General features: G+C 43.6%; 1 pseudogene across 1 annotated transcript; it reads left to right on the top strand.

Moving 5' to 3' along the window:
• The first annotated feature begins 4,465 nt into the window (after positions 1-4,465).
• LOC146557335 (heat shock 70 kDa protein 12A-like) lies at positions 4,466-7,690 on the top strand (annotated as a pseudogene). The gene is made up of 4 exons (XR_014888958.1): positions 4,466-4,776; positions 5,251-5,475; positions 5,547-5,718; positions 5,820-7,690. The product of XR_014888958.1 is annotated as a heat shock 70 kDa protein 12A-like (transcript).
• The last annotated feature ends 6,489 nt before the right edge of the window (positions 7,691-14,179 follow it).

The following is a 14,179-nucleotide window of genomic DNA, read 5'->3' as shown; positions in this document are numbered from 1 at the left end:
CCTTTAAAATTTGACTGAAAATCAGCAGAATTTTTTTTTATTTAAAATAAATAAATAAAATGAAAGGAGCTAACATGCAACGTTGTATGTGTGTAGGGTAAAGCACTCCAGAAACAGTATAACTGCATCTCTGACTGACCCTGCACAGTTATGGAGCCACTGGTGTTCTAGCCTCTATGTAAATGTGTGACACTGTGGAATGTTTTAAATTGTCTTTTCTTTGTCATGTATTTATTTTTTTATTTGCTACCCATGTGTGTCTCTAATAAAGTGAAACTGTTACAAAAACACAACAGGAAGTTACTGAAATTGTTCAACAAATGTCTGACTGACTCTTAATCCACTTCTTTGAACCCGTTGATGAGGCATTGATGTGCTCTGAAAATAAGACCTGTCTGGTTCTCAGGGAGGTTTCACACCCTGAGGAAAAACTGAACCTAGCCTCAAGAGAACCGTTCGTACCCTTCAAAATAAACCAGTTCTGCACTTCCTGTTTCCCCCACCATCTGATCTGATGTTAGTGCGCCCACTGCTGGTCCGCTGCTGTAACTTCAGTCTGCAGACGAGCATCCACCAACACCGGCAGCTTCTGAGCTACTGTTGCCCCCTGCCGGCTGCTCAGGTTATTACAGACCGAGGATGAAGGTGAGACCTGCAGGTGTTTCCTGAACTTCTGCTCCTGATCCAGTTCCCTCTGCTCGTCCCTGCTCTGCTTGTTTGTCCTGGTTTAACATCTGTTTTGTTTCTGTAGACATCAGAAATATTGTTGTTGACAAAATAAACATCAATAAAAAAAAATACAAATAATGTAAAAAAGGAAACAAAGTGAGAAAGAGCGACGTCACAGAGCAGACCCTTAGCAAAGGTTCATAAATCAAACACACCTGTATTTGATTTATGAACATTAGCAAATACAAAGGTGTTCTTCTGCCCCCAGGTTTAAACTGTAGGACATAAAGAAGGATGGAGGAACATAAGGTTTAATGTCATAACAGGCGTCAGTCACACACTAAAAGTTAGTGTGTAGCACTTCTAATGCACAGATGTCAACATTTTATTGCCACTAGGTTTTATATTGTTATTAATACATTTCTATACTGTTGATCATTGGTTTTTCCTCATATGGACACACTTGATCCTACATTATTACTACAGTTTCTGGTCTATTATTACTTGGTTATATGAATGTAATATTACCCAGCTGTCGTTTTACTAGGACATTATTTATGTAACGATAATACCATGCTGTTGTCCAAATTATTACCTCCTTGTTTCCACTTTATCACTGCACTATTACCACATTATTACTGAGCTGTAATAGAAAAGGCCACCAAGGTAGTAAGGAGAGTCCAACTGCACTGAGAGGCCGAGCTGGTCTGGACCATCAAGTCTTATCCAGATTCTCACTGACACAGAATAACACACAAGTAAATTGTAGGACTTTACTTCAGTGGTAATTCAGACAGTAATACAAAGTAGAAGAAAGAAGGAGACTGGCTCCAGACCTGAAGCACTCCCAAACACAAGAACAGAACACATGATATGCCATGTTCTTGTCATCCAGGGAAGGACGGATGTTGTTTTGCTTTGCTGTGTTTTAATGTGAAGTGTGCTTATTTATTTTTTATACTGCATGTTTTGGTTGCATCTGTCAATTTGTCCTGGAGAGACTCCGCCCTTTTCCCGTTTTTACTAATTTGACACACCTGAGAGGAAAGGAGGGAGTGGTAATTTACAGAGAGTGCTCAGTGACACATAAGACTGGTGGAGCTTAGCGTTAAGGTGGGAGGAAGATACAGCGCCAACGAGCAGGGATGTGGAGCGAGCTGTCCAACTGCTGCAGCAACAGGAGGCCAGATTACGCGTCTGCGGGAAATTAGAGGCGGCGGGGTGGGCCGGTGCCGATTGGCGGTTACAAAGAAACGGCTGGCAGAGTTGAGAGCTCTGCCCACCCGGGGTAAGTCTTTTGACTAGTGATGTGCGATACCACTGATTTCCTTTCCGATCCAATACCAAGTAAAATTCAGGGTGGTATCGACGATACTGATCCGATACTCATACTTTGTACAAAAACGTATTTCAGTTATTGTATCTCAAATTATAGCATCATAATGATTACAGGACATCGGATTACTTGTTCTTATCGCTTAATAATGCAGAATTCATCATATAGAAATAAAAAACCTGAAGTTGTGGCTATTTGAACACGCTGCCTGCCTGCAGCACTAAAGGACTAAAGGAGAGACGTCTGTCTCGCCCTAGCAGCACCTGTCCCTCTCCTCTTCAGTTTGCCTCAACATACGCTCGTCATATTCTGTGATCTGATTTACTCTGAAGTGCTTGATGAGGTTAGTAGTGTTGCCACAACACCTCCCTTTCTTGCCACATGTATTGCAAACTAAGTCTCAACCGTTTGTGGAAGTAAAATACATCTGCACATGACTCCATTTATGCTCAGCCATTGTTGTGAGTGCGCACAACAATGGGCTGGACACATGACTATGACAGGTGGAAGACTAAGTAGTTCCTTCCAATGTTGACAATCCAAATGATATAGTTTATTTGCACTCTGTTCCTGTTAATGATAAACTACAAATTTACCCTAAATTACTAAAATATCGATATTTTAATGTGAGAATTGATTCTAGAACATAAATGACTGGTATCAGAGGAATCGATCTTTCAGTATCGATCCGCACATCACTACTTTTGACTTGTCCCCTTTAATGAATGAAAGCTGCCTAAAAGAGTAGTGACTGCCGCTGCCTCCCTTTCTTTAGCACACCGGGGTGCAGAACGAGGAGAGGAAGGCGAGGACGCCGCCGGGATTCCCTTCTGCACCGTTTCTGCACCGCTTCACTGGATTTTTAATTCTTCGTGACTCTTTTACCGTGGCAGACGCCACTGGACTTTTAATGTTGTGTTTTATTGATTTTTACTGTGTTGTCCCCTGGCCAGGGTTGTTTTAATTCATTTAATATTTTTAACTATTTAAATATAATAAATTATATTTTAATTATACAGTTTTTAATTCGTGTGCTTTCCCTTGGCGGCTCCACTGCTCTGTCCGTTTGGAGGAAGGTTTCCCTCCTTTAAAAACACTGTGGAAAAAAACATCCCCTTCGCTCCGTTACATTCTCAGTCAGAACCTGGCATATCATGTTTAGGTGGAAGCTAGCGAGCTAACCTCCTGCTAATTTCTAACTCTGTTAAATTTAATAAATAAATTCTGTTTTTATGGATGTTAAACTTAACTGTTACACCTGGTAAAGCAGCTGATCATTTTATTACAGATGAAAGAATTTAGACAGTTTAACTCTCAGTGATGCTGCAGTGTTCGTTTGACTTTGGGACCTGAAGGGAGTTTGGGCCCAGGCACAGCTAATGACGTCAGACTTAAAGACGGGATAAAGCAGGAAATATACATGGTAAACTAAACAGTAACAAAACTGGAAACACCGGGTCAACGACCCAGGTACCCAGGCAATAATGTTGTATTAAAGAAATTCTGTTTAAAGAGCTCAAGGAAAGAAAGTTCTAACGATGCTATCAATGAAGGTCAAAGTCAAAAGCTCAGCCAGCCCAGGTACTCGAGTATATAGATCCTCATCCACCTGCTGCTCGTTACACTCAGGGGCAGAAACAGGACCTCGGTTTGGGGTTTCAGAAAGCTGCTGATCTCAGACCTGCACAGCTTCAGCTGCATGAAGAGCACATGATGTTTTCTCTGACGCAAGTAAATAAAACCTGAAGGTCAAAGGTCGTCACCTTTATGTTGAACTAAAACTTCTGATCTGAATTCTTTCACTGTTTTTTGCCAATAGTGTGTTATTTATCATAAACTAATTCAGAGTCATTCACAGCAGAGTAACCAGAGATGAGCAGATATTTTTACAAATAAAACTTTCTACACGACTGAATCTAATATCTTGATGTAAACGTCAGAGCCTTTAGATTGAGGTTAATTCTCTGAGCACTTTCTCGTTAAACGTTGTTCTCTTTGCCAAGTTTCAGTTCACAGCCTGTTTCAGTTCAGACAAACATGGTCAGAGTGCAGTAGCTTTGTTTTTCATTACTTTACACATTTTATATCAGCTGAGTCTGTAAGTCGAGCTTTCGTCACTATGAGCCCTCCACCTGTGTATTTTGGTCCTGCTTTGGCACTAAATATTGTTTGTTGTGAATCATGGACAGCACAGTGAAACCACAAATGCACCATTAAAGACACTGAAGGATGAAGAGATTTCACTTCCAAACATCTCCGATGCTCTCGCATGAATTTTCACAACAAATAATAAGAAATGTCAGTTTTACACATTCGATCGTTTGACGTTTTATACAAAGACAAACTTGTAAGAAATGAGTGAAGAAAAACAAAGTGAAACAAGAACAGGGGGCGGGGCTTACAGGAAGAAAAACAGTAAACCCACAGTCGCTGTTGCTCATTCTGACTGCTCTCCTTGACTTGACTTGTTGGACCAGTTTTTACAATGCATGACTTTATCATAGCCATAGACTTTGGCACTGCATACAGTGGATATGTCTTCAGTTTGACACCCAAAGGGGCAGAAATAGATCCCCAGATGAGGAGGTGGGGTAGAGAGTTTGGACTGCACACTCCAAAGACTCCAAAGACTCCAACCTGCATTCTGTTCAATGAAGACAAAGAATTTATCAAGTTTGGTTATGAAGCTAAAAGAGATTATATCAGGATGCGAGGACGAAGCAAGGAAAAGCTACTTCTTTGAAAACTTCAAGATGGCGCTCTATGGAAAAGTAAGTAAAAATCACTGAACCTTAATATTCTGCTAAAGATGACACTCATGTGAATGAGACGGTTGAACATGTCTGTTATACAAACTCCACTGAAGAGTCCATTCAGTCCACACAGAGAACGTCTGAGCTGAAAACACAGAAATGTTAGAAAGCTGCATTAAACGTTTTGTTAGTGCAGCAAGAAAAAGACTCACAGATGTGTTAACGTTTGAATTCAGTCTGCAGCGACACCATGAAGGTTATTATAGGTTGTGTTAGTCATACAAACGTCAGTGGAGACGAAACTTAATGAACCACAGGAACAAACAGACTCATGAAGATCTCTAACGAGCGTCTCACACTTTGAACTAATGAAGCCTGTCTGCTCTGTGGGACATCAGATAAACATCTATGTGTTTGCGACCTGACATTAGTCCACAAAGGTTTAAGGTTAGTAACACTAAACTGATAACTGTGTATCCACATCATCTACAGAAACTCAGCAGAGATGTGGAGATTAAAGCTGCAAACGGGAAGTCAATGAAGGCCTTGAAGGTGTTCACAGAAGCTCTGAGATACCTGAAGGACGACGCTCTGAGAACCATCGCAGAGAACACAGCAGGGGGGAAGTTCATAGCCTCTGACTTCACCTGGGTGCTGACTGTACCTGCCATCTGGGATCCTTCAGCAAAGCAGTTCATGAGAGAAGCTGCGACTCAGGTAACATCATTTATTAAGAGAGCTCTGAGATCCTGAAATATTCAGAGGATTCAGTTTTCTTTCACTTGCAGGCAGGACTCGTTACAGAAAGAACTCAACACCACCTGATCTTCGCACTGGAACCAGAGGCAGCCTCAGCCTGGTGTAAGAAGCTGCCAGCTGATGGCTTCATCATTCAGAACCATGATGGAGGATCACTGGATCAGTGTCCAGGAACACAGTTCATAGTGGTGGACTGTGGAGGTACTCTATGTGACACTCACAAACATTCATCCACAGACACGCTGGAAACATCTGTCTGCTGCTGCAGGAAGTCAGCTTTCATCACTTCCTGTGTGTTTCAGGTGGAACCATCGACATCGCAGTTCATGAAGTCCTGGATGGAGGAGCCCTGAAGGAGCTGCACAAGGCCTCAGGAAATGATTTGGGGGGACAAAGTGTGGACAGGAAATTCAAAGAGTTCCTCAGAGAAATCTTCAGTCATGGTGTCTGGGATGAATATGAACAAAACTTTTCCAGTGAGGTTCAAAGGATAATGTATGATTTTATGTATTTCAAACAGGGAGATGATGATATTCAGATGTCATGTCCATTTACTCTGGGAACACTGGATCAGAAAAGACAGAAAATAGAAAAGTTCTTTGAATCAGTGCGAGGTGCTTCCTGGGATGAAGGATCCATCAATATCTCCAAAGAGACACTGAGGTCTTTCTTTGCTGAGAGTCTGAAGGGCATCACTGACAGTCTCAGAGAAATCCTGAATAAAGATCTAAACGTCGAGTACATTCTGTTAGTGGGGGGCTACGCTGAAAGCCAGATTCTACGGCAACATGTTATTGATCAGTTTGGTGATCAGTGTAAAGTCCTGTGTCCTTGTATGCCCCAGGAAGCGGTCGTGAAGGGAGCTGTGGAGTTTGGAAGAAACCCAGCAGTGGTGGCATCTCGAAAATCTGCCTTTACGTACGGGTTTGCAGATTCAGAGAAGTTTGATCCGTCCAAACATAAGAAAGAAAAGAAATCTGTAGTCCAAGGGGAGGAGTTTTGTGGAGATATTTTCAGGAAACTTGTGGAGGAAGGTGAAGATGTTGCCTGGGATGAAACCAGAGAGCTCATCTTTAATGTACTGGAAGCTAAAGAATATCACACACACGTAAGAATCAGGTTTTATCGCACACAAAGAAGAAATCCTCTGTATGTGGATGAAGAGGGAGTGGAGGAAGTCGGTTCACTCATTGTTAGAATGCCCACTACACGAGGCAGGAAGCATGAAGTCAAGCTGAACATCACATTTGGCTCCACTGAGATAACGGTCACAGGCACAGGGTTAGTTTATGGGCCTAAAGAATCAGCCATGATTGACTTCATGACCAGATCATGAAGATTTGTACAAACACTGAGAAGCCAGCAGCTTGTGTCTCTGTGTTCGTCCTGCTATGGACCAACAACCCTGCCTCTCATCCAGTAACTGCAGCCTATCCCATCACCCTATGATGGGGTTAGATTTTATTATTGTCATTTGTATTGGGAAATATTTAAATATATCTGCTTAGAGGTGTATAATCGATTGTGTAGTGATAGGATGTGTGATTTTTAGCAGTCTGCAAAGGCTTTGTGTGCTCTGGCATTCACACCCACATCCTGGGAGCATGGGAGAGGTCTACCTTGTTTTATTGTTTTATGGTAGGATAAACGTAGCTATGTCAATTTTAGGCTAAGTACCTTTTGTTTAGATGAACTGCTGGACTTCCAGACCAGCAGGTTTAGGGAAGTCTTTATAAGGTCACACACTGACCCCCCCCCCCCCCCCACCCCACACACACACACACACACACACACACAGACAAGGTATTCTTTGTTCACATGTATACCTATGTAAGATGTTATATGGTAATGACCCTGTCAAAAGAAAATTGTACATAGTGTGATCAGCTTCATGAAATGTGTTTTTTTATTGATCACTAAGCAAATGTCTACGTGACTTTTGACTTTAACTCTTGTGTGATAAACTTATTAACAACTAACAGCTTCCTCTTTTCTAAGAACATACAGATTTAGAAAAGAGGAAGCTCAGCTCTGAGTTCTTAGAATAACTTTGTTATCTTTGTACACACACAAGCTTGTATAAATAAAGAACGCAGACAGTGACAGAGCGCGAGTCCGTGAGTGTCTCCTGCGAGTACGAGCGCTCTGTGACCGTCCTCACGAGTAAAGACAACTGCAGTGTTTGTGTTTTCTAACTCGGGTGTCTCAGCTGAAGAATTGTGGGGTGATTCTTAGAAATTCCCTGTCAGACCCTATGCATATTCATGTAACCACAATAAAAGGAGTGCTATGGGGAACCTGGCTGAGAGCCTGACGGAGGTCAAGTGGGTGGAACAACACTTGGCTCCAAGCAGGCCTCCCTCGTGCATGAGTGACCCAAAGAACTTTGGTGACTTGTGTCTTGCTTTTTGCTGTGTAGCAAATTGTCCTTAACGTTCCAGCGAATAGGTTTACGCTACAAACCCATCACCCTACTTTGGATAACTTTTATGGATGGACAGATATTTTCTGATGATCAAACCTTTGTGGGGGTTTGTTTTATCATTTTATATGGAAATGACTGTTATTGGTGTCATGGTACAGCTGTGTGGCAGGCAATGAGAGTAACTATTCTGAATACTTTGGATTACTTAATATATTATCATGCTGTTTACAACTACATGAATGTCCTATTGCTGTGTGATTTATTACTATTACTGAAGGTTACTCTCCACACCAACACCAGCCACATGTTTAAATCTTGATATAAATGAGTAACAGTAGGTGGACATTAGGTAAGGCTGCACGTTTTGCTTCGATCTCATATAGAAACTATTCCTCGCGTATAAAAAACAGGTCCGCGGCTCTGAACCGTAGTAAAGGGACCTCTGGCTGATACGTCGGGTTCGTGTCGGCTCGTAGCTGAAAACTAGCTTTACTTTGTTGTGTGGGTCAACTTTGCTAGCAGAGACAGAGAGAGACGTTGAAAGGCTCCAACAGAACTTCTTGTTTCAGAGGAAACAGGAACACAGCGTACAGTCGAGTCTTAACAGCTTACTTACAGCTGGGCTCGTCAGGCTCTCTGTTTGGCTGCAGTGGTTATTATTATATTTACATGCTTCCAGCTCCTGTTCCTGCTCGGTGACAGCTCGTACTTTTCCTTTCTCTCCCTCCTCGCTCACAGACACATCATGGGTCCATCCTCCCTGCAGCACGGACTACACTGCCCATCAGGCTGCGTGCTTTAGGGCGATGCCTGTAACTCTGCCTGTTGCCTTCATAGTAAATCATTTTTTGAACAATAATTTTTTAAAAATATTTCTTCATGTCATTATGTGGGCCGTGAGATTTAGACACAGACATTAGAGCCTCTTAATGCCTGTTTTGTTTGGGTTTGTTTGGAATTACCAAAAATAGAGAGGACATATGAAACAGGAAAAGACCGTCGTGTAATCCATCATATGAGGACAATACATGTTGTTTATTTATTAATATACAACATGTAGAAAATGTGGACCAAATAAAGATAAAAATGAAATAAGGACAAAATGTGTCGGCTTGAATTCTTCCTTGATTCTTCTAATAAAAACACCAGTAACTGCATTTCACCTGCTTGCAGCACACGTGTCATTGATCTTCACTGTACTAGACTCAGTGTATTAATCCAGATTCTCTGACTCATTAATAACACACACAGAGGTGTGTTTGAATGACTGTGTGCGACCTGATCCAATCACAGTGTAACATACTTAGATCTATTCTTCACATCACCATCTCCTTTCTTTAGACCAGGGGTAGGCAACTGCAGGCCTCGAGTGCCGGTGTCCTGCAGGTTTTAGATGTGTCCATGATCCATCACAGCTGATTTAAAGGGCTGAATGACTCCTCAGCATTTCCTGAAGGTCTCCAGAGGCCTGGTAATGAACTAACCATTTGATTCAGGTGTGTTAACCCAGGGTGCGATCTAAAACCTGCAGGACACCGGCACTCGAGGCCTGGAGTTGCCCACCCCTGCTTTAGACGATCCCTTCCCTGTCATGGAGTGTTTGTGTCACGGTCTGTGGACTCAGTGTTTTTCTGTTTGTATTTGTTATCCTTGATTTCATGATGTGTTTTGATCCTCTTGGTTTTGATTTCCGTCTCTAGTATTCCCAGCTCCTTAGTTCCTTAGCATGTCTTGTGCCAGTGTCCCTTTGTTCTCTGTTAACTGTAAACTTGTAGTCAAGTCTGCATCTGTTTCCTGTTTTACTTTGAAAGTCTGTGTCTATGTCGGTGTGTTGAGTTTTGCCTCCCCTTTGTCTTGTCATGTCAGATGAGTCCCAGCTGTGCTCTCCTCCTGTTTCTCATTCCCTAATCACCTCCGCATGTATCTAAGCCCTGTGTTTTGTCTCTGCCAGTTGTTGCGTCCACGTTAGTTGTGTGTGAATCCCGGTCTAGTTAAACTATCTTAGTTCAAGTTTGTGTTGCCAGCAGATGAAGCTGCCGTCTTAAGTTAATGTTTTGCCTCGGAGTCCTGCACTTGGGTCCAGCCGCACAGCTCATCACGACAGTTTGTCTGAACATACTTCAGTATACTGTACCTCAAACACCAGAGTTATAGCCATAACCATACAGAACTAAGACTACCTGAGCACAGAGACGTACACCTCTGTGTTACTAATGATTCAGTCTAGTGCAGAGAAGATCAATGAAACATCACTTGTGTTATTCAGCAGGTATTTCTCAGAGGAGTGAACAAAGCTGCTCAGCTGGTTTCTTTGCATTCCAGCTGCTGCTTCACTGGAAACAGTTCAAAGTGAAACTACATGAGTTTGAGCAGGTTCATCCAGAGAAACGTCCGTGAGCTCCTGCTGTCGACGTGCTTTAGAAGAGTGAGCTCAGTAAGAAGCTGAGGAAGACGAAGATGTTTGCTGTGTTTGTGATCCTGCTGCAGGGTAAGCTGTCCTGCCTCCACCTGACCTCAGTCAGATGTCATTACTTTAGTCCTTGCTTTTTAAATATTTATGATCCTCAAATTCTTCACTCATTTTTCACACACTGTTGCACTTTTGTAACAAAGAGGACTCAACATATTAAAATAATGCTGCTGTAACTGTTTCAGGCTTTATTTTGAAGAGTTATAAACAAAAATGTCAATACAAATATGGAAACCATTTATAGACATCAATAATCTCACGAATTGTAAGGAGAAGGGTATTTTTGACAGTATTAACAGCATGGCTACTGATGTAAGATGTTGCTCTGTACTCATTCTGGTTGACCTCAGTGGGGTCCGACCCCTGGCTGCCCTCCATGCCAGCATCTTTGGGCAAGATGTCCAGGAAACCCCAAGTTTCCCCCAATGCCTTCATTACACTGTTTATCAGGATGTGAATGATAGAAAGTACTCACATGTACAAAAACATGCTCGTGTGGATGAAGTAATGAGACCTGATGATGTGTCGCAGTAGAAAAGCAGTACAAAAGAATCAGTCCATTTATCATTTCCTATAATTTTATGTTGATGATATTTAGCTGTATAAACCTGTCCAGCTCACCTGCCGGACACTAATCAGGTTTCCCCCTGATTAGTGACACGGCAACAGTTACCTTGTTTGAACGACTGGGGCCATGATGAACTACAGCAGGTAAAAGTATTGAATATGCCACCAATTTTCTAAGTAAATATATATATAAAGGTGCAGTTGACATGAAATTCTCTCCAGATGTTGGTAACAGTCCATCCAGTCTACATTCAAAGAAATCAAACCATAGATGTCCATAGATAAAAGTTATGTGTCTCCCACACAAACAGTCTGAAGGTTCTGTGGATGTGTCGAGGGGGCCAATAACCCAAAGTGACCAGCGTCCAAGAGTTGGGTCAGGCGACTGGCTGGGCCGTTCCAGCAGCTTTAAAACTTTCTCTGAAACCAGCTGAATGTTTCCTCTGCTGTGTTTGGGATCATCCTCTTACCGAAACTCCACCCTCGTTTCATCTTTATCATCCTGGTAGAATGCAGCAGATTTTTATCAAGAATGTCTCAGAACATTTGTCCATTCATCCTTCCTTCAATGATATGAAATGGTCAGTGCCATGTTCTGAAAAACAGCCACACGCTATCACGTTGTCACCTCCAAACATCACTGTGGGTGTTTTGTAGTTTCTCAGGTGAACTGTGATGGACCAACATTGTAAAGCGCTTTTCGAGACACCCAAAGCGCTTTACAATCCCACTATTTAGTCACTCTCATATTCACACACTGGTGGAGGCAGCTACAGTTGCTCGCTTTCTATGCTCGCTTCGAGGCTGCAGCTAAGGACTCCAACAATGCTAGTGCTAGCGGTGCTAACGGCTGCAGACAGGAAGATACTGCCAGCACCGGAAACGTGCTCGTCATCTCCGAGCATGAAGTAAGGAGAGCCTTCAAGAGAGTGAACACCAGGAAAGCAGCAGGACCAGACGGCATCCCAGGTCGTATCCTAAGAGACTGCGCACACAGGGGCACCACAGGGGACTGTCCTCTCCCCCTTCCTCTTCACCCTCTACACCACAGACTTCAGCCACTGCACAGAGACCTCCATCTTCAGAAGTTTTCTGATGACTCTGCGGTGGTTGGATGCATCAGCAGGGATGATGAGACAGAGTACCGGGCTGTGGTCGACTCCTTTGTCACGTGGTGTGAGCAGAATCATCTGCAGCTCAACGTGGCAAAGACCAAGGAACTGATCGTGGACTTCAGGAAGACCAGGAAACACTTGACCCCTGTTTCAATCCAGGGGGTCAGTGTTGACATTGTGGAGGACTATAAATACCTTGGAGTACACATTGACAATAAACTGGACTGGGCTAAAAACACCACAGCACTTTACAGGAAGGGCCAGAGTCGTCTCTATTTTTTGAGGCGACTGAGGTCCTTCAACATCTGCCAGAAAATGCTGAGGATTTTCTATGAGTCTGTTGTGGCCAGTGCGATCCTCTATGCTGTTGCATGCTGGGGGAGCAGGCTGAGGGTCGCAGATGCCAACAGACTTAATAAACTAATCCGTAAGGCCAGCAATGTTGTGGGGATGGAGCTGGACTCCCTCAAGGTGGTGTCAGAGAGGCGGATGCTGTCCAAGATAAAGACAATGTTGGATAACACCTCCCACCCACTCCATGACATGCTGGTCAGTCACAGGAGCTCGTTCAGTGAGAGACTGAGATTACCGAAAAGCACCACTGAACGACACAGGAAATCATTCCTGCCTGTGGCCATCTCCCTGTACAACGCATCCACTTAACACACTGTTTGCTGCTACAACTACACATGTTTCTTTTCCAAATATTTATTTATAAGTGACTTATGTATGTATATATTGTACTATTCTTAGTTAGCGTATTGTCTGTCTTGTCTTAATGTTGGTTTAAAATGGAGCACTGTAACAAAAAATAATTTCCCCCAGGGATCAATAAAGTATTCTGATTCTGATTCTGATTCTGATACCAGCTAGCTCCTGTGTTCACTGAGATATTCAACATCTCTTTATCTCAGTCGGTGATCCCCACATGCTTCAAAGAGTCCATCATTGTTCCTGTCCCGAAGAAACCCCACCCTGCTTCTCTCAATGACTATCGCCCTGTAGCCCTCACCTCAGTAGTGATGAAGTGCTTTGAACGCCTGGTCAGAGACTTCATCATTTCTTCACTACCAGACACACTGGACCCACTACAGTTCGCTTACCGTCCAAATCGTTCCACAGACGATGCCATCTCTCATCTCCTCCACACATCACTCACTCACTTGGACACTAGAAGGGGGAATTATGTTAAAATGCTCTTCATAGACTACAGCTCTGCATTTAACACCATAATTCCCTCCACACTCACCACCAAGCTGGAGCATCTGGGACTCAGCTCATCTATGTGTCAGTGGATCTCCAGCTTCCTAACTGGCAGACCACAGGCAGTAAGGATGGGCGGACATGTCTCAGCCTCCACCACTCTCAGCACTGGAGCCCCCCAGGGGTGTGTTCTGAGCCCCCTGCTGTACTCTTTGTACACATATGACTGTGTGGCCACTACCAGCTCCACCACCATCATCAGGTTTGCTGACGACACCGTCGTGGTGGGCCTGATCTCTGATAACAACGAGACGGCCTACCTGAAGGAGATTAGGAATCTGGAGAACTGGTGCCAGAGGAACAACCTCCTTCTAAACGTCAGTAAGACAAAGGAGCTGATAGTGGACTTCAGCACTAAGCAGGAGAGGAACTACCAGACCCCCGTCATCAACGAGTGCCCAGTGGAGAGAGTGGACAGCTTCAAATACCTCGGAGTTCACATCACGCAGGACCTGTCATGGTCCTGTCACATCAACACCGTGGTGAAAAAGGCCCGACAGCGTCTCTACCACCTCAGACGCTTGAGAGACTTCCAACTGCCCTCCAAGGTGCTCAGGAACTTTTACTCGTGCACCATAGAGAGCATCCTGGCGGGAAACATCTTAACCTGGTTCGGGAACAGCACCATGCAGGACAGACGAGCTCTACAGAGGGTTGTGCGGTCAGCTGAGCGCACCATCCGCTCCGAGCTCCCTGACCTGCACTCAATCTACAGCAGGCGGTGCTGGACCAAGGCCAGGAAGATGGTGAAGGACCTCAGCCATCCCAACAACAGACTGTTCTCTCTGCTGAGGTCAGGAAAGCGATTCCGCTCCCTGAAGA

This window comes from Mchenga conophoros, linkage group LG16 (genome assembly GCF_057382185.1).
Source record: "Mchenga conophoros isolate Kocher_MC1m ecotype Shallow Benthic linkage group LG16, M_conophoros_male_GT1.1, whole genome shotgun sequence".
Taxonomy (NCBI): Eukaryota; Metazoa; Chordata; class Actinopteri; order Cichliformes; family Cichlidae; genus Mchenga; species Mchenga conophoros.
This window is presented reverse-complemented; position numbering and strand designations above follow the sequence as displayed.